We start from the raw sequence: 5,957 nt of genomic DNA on the forward strand, positions 1-5,957 counted from the left end.
TTTTTAAGAAAGACCCAGAAAATGTTATTTCAGACAAAGAAAAGTTTCATTGAATAAAATCATGCAACATTCAGACATTTGCATTCACATAATGAATTTGAATGCACTCAGTACAAGCATGGATATACAAGCATCTGAGTACAAGCATTTGAGTATTTGCTTTCATTTCTCTTGTGTATATTCCTAAAAGTAGAATTGTTGACTAATATAGTAACATAATGTTTAATAGTTTGGGGTTGAATGACATTTTATTGTAAGTATACAACATATTTTCTTTAACCATTCATCCATCATGGACACTTGGTTTGCTTCCATCTTTTGGCTTTTGTGAATAATGCTACTATGAACATGGGCTTCCCTGCTTTCAATTCTTTTAGGTATATACCCAGAAGTTGAATTAATGGATAATATAGGAATTCTATTTTAATTTTTTTGAGTAACCACTATAACAGATGCACCATTTCACATAGTAACAGCAGCATTTTACGTTCCCATATCAATGGTGCCCAAGTGTTTCAACTTCTCCACATACTCTGTAACATTTGGTATTTTCTTTTGCAAATGTGATTTTCAGGTATTTTCTCCCATTTGGGGAGCTGCCTGCTTACTTTGTTGGTAGTGTCTTTTGATGCACAAAGTTTTAATTTTTATGAAATCAAATTTGTCTATTTTTTTCTTTTGTTGCCTTACCAAGAAATCATTCCTAAATCCAATGTCATAAAGCTTTTCTCTTAGTTTTATTCTAGGAGGTTTAAAGTTTCAGCTCTTTCATTTAGGTCTTTGATCCATTTTTTAAAGTTAATTTGAGAATACAGTATAGGGTAAATGTGCAGCTTCATTCTTTGATTTTTTTTAGGGTTTATTTTATTTATTTATTTATTATTTGTTTTAATTAGTTACACATGACAGTACAATGATCTTGACATATCATACATTTGAATCAAATGGAGTATAATTTCTCATTATTCTGAGTGCACAGGTTGCAGAATCACATTGGTCATACAGTCACGTATATACATACAGTGATACTATGTGTCTATTTTATTCTGCTGTCCTTTCTATCTCCCCTTCTCCACCCCTCCCATCACTTCTCTCTACCCAATCTAATGTGACACACTTCTTTTTTTTCCCCTCACATCATCATACATGTAATCTGTATAACGATGAGGGTCTCCTTCCTTCTTCCGTGCAATTCCCCTTCTCCCTTCCTCTCCCTCCCACCTCTCTTCCCTATTTAGTGGTAATCTTCTCAAGATCATGGCATTTGCAGGGAAATGGATGGCATTAGAGCAGATTATGCTAAGTGAAGTTAGCCAATCCCTAAAAAACAAAGGCCGAATGTCTTCTCTGATATAAGGGGGGTAACTCAAAATGGGATAGGGAGGAAGAGCAGCTTCATTCTTTTGCATGTTGATATAGAAATGAAAATATCCTTTAAGGCTGCCCTTGGTCATTAAATGGCCTTGGCACCGTGTTAGTCAGCACGGTAGACTGTCTTACTACAATAAGATACCTGAGACAGTCTACTAAAGAAAAGAGGCTTATTTAGCTCAGAGTTTTGGAGTTTGAAAGGCATGGAAATGGCATTGGCTCAGTCCAAGTTAGGGCCTTCTTGACTCTGTCACATTGTGTCAAGTGGCAACAGTGGTATGTGTGCAGGACCAAGTAATCACATCTCAAACCAGGAAATACAAAACAGGTTGCTCCTTTTTATAACCAACTTCTTAGGAGAACTACCTTGGGGTTACATAAGAACTACATTAATACCTTTCAAGAGTACAATATTGGTCCCTCAGTGGGACCAATATTTTAACACATGTGCCTCTGGTGGGGAGAAACTCAAACTATGTCCAAACTATAGCAGTACCTTCATCTAAAATCATTTACCCAAATGTGCGAGGATTTATTTCCCTATTTTATTCTATTGTTCTGTCTGTCTTTTTGGCAATATCACATTGTTTTGATTATCAGAAAGTATAAGATTTCCAATGTTGTTCTTTTTTAAAGATATTTTGACCAATGAACTGTTTTTTTTTGTGTGTGTGTGTGTGTGTTTCTGGGAATAATGTTAGCTAGTATATTATTAGCTATAGATTTTTCCCATGTCTTTTATTATATGTATTATTCCTTCTACTTCCGTTGATTTATCATTTGTGATTTATCATTTATTATTATGAATGAGTATTGAAATTTGAGCAAATGCTCTCCCTCTTCACCCATGAAATGATTGTTTTTAACCTTTACTCTGTTAATGTGGTATATTATATATTAACTGATTTTCCTATGTTGAAGTATCCTTGTATTCCAGGAATAAATACTGCTTGGTCACATCATACATATCCTTTTGATATGCTGTTGAATTCATTTTTGTAGTATTTTGTTGAGGATATTTGCATTAATGTTCATAAGGGATGTTAGCATATGGTTTTCTTGTAGAAACTTTGTTCTTGATAATTGTAACTTATACAATGAGTTTGGAATTGTTCCTGTGTTCAGTTTTTTGGAAGATTTTGAGAAAAGTTGATGTTATTTATCTTTTAAATGTTTAAAAGAATGCATCTGGGAAGCCATCAAGTCTGGTGCTTTTCTTTGTCATGAGATTTTTGATTACTGTTTCACTTTCCTTATTAGTTATGTCTCCTTTTAGATTTCCTATCTCTTCATGAGTTAGTCCCAGTAGGTTTTGTGTTCTAGATATTTAGTTTCTTCATACATGTTATGCAGTTGGTTTGAGTGCAATTATTGGAGTTAGTGCTTTTTATTTCTGTATAATTAGTAGGTATGCCCCTACCTTCAGTCCTGATTTTAGTAATTTGAACCTTTAGTATTTTTTCTTGTCTATGTAGCTAAGAGTTTGTCAACTTTTTGACTTTTTAAAATAACCAACTTTTGATTCATTTTTTATGGTATTGGTGATTGAACCCAGGGGTGTTCTACTGCTGAGCTACAGCCTGTCATTTTTATTTCTAAATTTTGAGACACTAAATCACCAAGGCTGGTCTCAGACTTGTGATCCTTCTGCCGCAGCCTCCTGAATAGCTGAGATTACAGACTACCCACCACTCCTGGCTCATTGATTTTCTCTATTTTCTTTTCTCTATTGTCTCTGATTTTTTTTAATGTTGAAAAAAATGGGTATTTTTAGAATTAGACAGCTGGACTCCGTTTAGATGATCCCAATTTTGTTGGCAACTGTCCAAAGCATCATAATCATGAGCCATTTAAACATATTAATTTTTCTCTCCTGATCAGGGTGTTAATCTTGGCCACACCAATGTCACAGAGGTTCTTTACAGTTTGTTTGATCTGGTGTTTGTTGGCTTTGACATCCATAATGACCACAAGTGTGTTGTTGTCTTCAATCTTCTTTATGGCTGACTCAGTGGTCGGAGGGAATCTGATGAGGGCATAGTGGTCAAGCTTGTTTTTCCTGGGGGTGCTCTCTGAGAATATTTGGGCTGCCTCCAGAGCCTCAATGGCTTGGGGTCGCTAGAAAGTAGGTGATGTGGGGTTCTTCTTCTTTTTATGAATTCAACAGTTCAACACTGCCTTCTTGGCCTTCAAAGCTTTTGCTTTGGCTTCAGCTGTGGGAGTGGCAGGAGCTTCCTTCTTAGCTTTTGGCACTATCTTGGTGAAAAGGCTCTGATCTAATCTTTATTTCATTCCTTAAGTTACTTTTGGGTTTAACTAGTTCTTATTCTAATTCCCCATCTTATAAAGTTAGGTAATTGATTAGAGATCTTTTTTAATGGAAGCATCTAGAGCTACCATCATGCCCCTTATAGCTGCTTTAGCTGCATCCTATGTGTTTTGGTATGTTGTGCTTCTGTTTTCACCATCTTTAGGTATTTTTCATAATTTTCTCTCAGATTTTTTGAGCCATTGGTTGTTTAAAAGTGTATTATAAATTACTTTCACAAATGTGAGGATTTCCTAGTATTCTTTCTCTTAGTTTTCTAACTTCATCCTATTGTAGTCAGAGAAGATACTTCGTATAATATCTGCCCAAAATTGATTGAGACTTAATTTGTGGCCTAACATATAGTATATCCTGGAGAATGTTTTGTGTGCACTTGAGAAGAACATGTATTCTGTTGTTGGATACAGTTGTTAGATCAAGTTGGTTTACTGTATTTTTCAAGTCCTATATTTCCTTATCTGTCATGCTTTATCCATAGTAGAATTTTAAGGTTTCTAACCATTACAGTAGAACTGTTCTCCCATCAATTCTATCCATTTTTGCTTCATATATTTTGATGTTCTATTATTTGGTGTTTATTATTGCTGTATCTTATTTCTGAAGTGAACCTTTTATCAACATGCAATGTCCTTTTCCTTTGCACCTTTTAAATTTAAGGTCTATTTTTTTCTGACAATCACCACTGCTCTCTTTTGGCTACTTATTTGCTACTTACGAGTATATTTTTTTCTTTCTTTTCCTTTTTCTGTTAATTCTATCCTGAGTCTTTTGTAGACAGTATACAGTTGGATCATGTTTTTTTTTTTTAATTTTGATTTTTTTCAACATGCAATATCTTTGCCTTTGATTTTATCATACTTGGAGTTTATTGAACTTCTTTCATAATTAGATTCATATATTTTATCAAATTTAGAAACTTTTCAGCCATTTTTTCTTTTAATCCATTTTACCAATTTGAGGACAATTTAATTAATTTAAAACAATTACTGAGAAAAAGGAACATACACATGTCCTTGTGCTGTTTTCTAAATGCCTTATAGCTTTCTGACCTATTCCCTGAATTAGTATTTTTAGTTGCTATTCCGTAATGTTTCAATTCTTATTTCTTTTTGTGTATTTTCTTTCTATAACTGGTTTCTGCTGTTAACAATCTAAGTCATTACATTCTAATTTTAATTTATTCTAGTTTAATTTCAGGAACCTAAAAAATACTCTTCCAGGAAACCTGTCCCCATCCCCTTTAGTTACTGGTGTCACAAATTACTTTTTTAGTCACTGTGTGTACAAAAACATAGCCTAAAATTATTTTATGCATTCATCTCTTAAATCACAAAGAAAAAAGTGGGATAAGAAACCAATGTTAAAACACTTGTTTTTATAGTTTACCTTTACTCTAGTAAATCTTTATTTCTTTAATAGCAACAAGTTTCTCTCCAGTGTCCTTTTATTTCAACTTAAAGGACCCTCTTAAGCATTTCTTGTGGTAACACTAGCCCAGTTTTTGTTTATCAATGAATGTTTTAATTTCTTAATGTTTTAATTTCTTCATCTTTCTGGATATAAGATTCTTGTTTTTGTTTTTTTCCCTTAGCACTTTGAATATATCGACCCACTGCCTTCCGGCCTCCAAGGTCTCTGAGTAGACACTGATAACCTGTTTGAAGATCCCTTCTATGCAGTGAGTTGCTCGTCTTACTATTTCATTTGAGGTGCTGGGTATCAAATCGAGGGCCATGGTAGAGGCAAGCACTCTACCACTAAGTTATACCACTAGCCCTCTTGCTGCATTTCATGGTCTTTGAAAGTTTGATTATGATGTGTCTCAATGTGACTGCCCTAGATTTTATCATACTTGGAGTTTATTGAGCTTCTTTCATATTTAGATTCATATATTTTATCAAATTTAGAAACTTTTCAGCCATTCTTCCTTTTCTGAATCCTTTCTCAAGCTATGTTGGTTCACTTAATGATGTCCAATGGGTCTCTTAGGTCTTGTTCACTTTTCCTTGATTTTTTTTCTCTTTCTGTGCCTCAGATTTGATGTCAAAGGTCCTATATTCAAGTTCACTGATTTTTCTGCCTGCTCAAATATGCTTCTGGATTCCTCTATCAAATATACTCATTACTGTACTTTTCTACTTCAGAATTTTTTTCTACATCTTTTATATTTTTTATTGCATTGTTTTCTTTGTCCACATCAGCTTTCAGTTCTTTGAGCATCTTTAAAACAGCATTTTAGAGCCTTTGTCCAATAAGT

General features: G+C 33.9%; 1 pseudogene; it reads right to left on the minus strand.

Moving 5' to 3' along the window:
* Positions 1–1,348: 1,348 nt before the first annotated feature.
* On the minus strand, positions 1,349–5,435 carry LOC107153443 (annotated as a pseudogene).
* Between the last annotated feature and the right edge of the window lie 522 nt (positions 5,436–5,957).

Source organism: Marmota marmota, unplaced genomic scaffold (genome assembly GCF_001458135.2).
Source record: "Marmota marmota marmota unplaced genomic scaffold, marMar, whole genome shotgun sequence".
Lineage (NCBI taxonomy): Eukaryota > Metazoa > Chordata > Mammalia > Rodentia > Sciuridae > Marmota > Marmota marmota.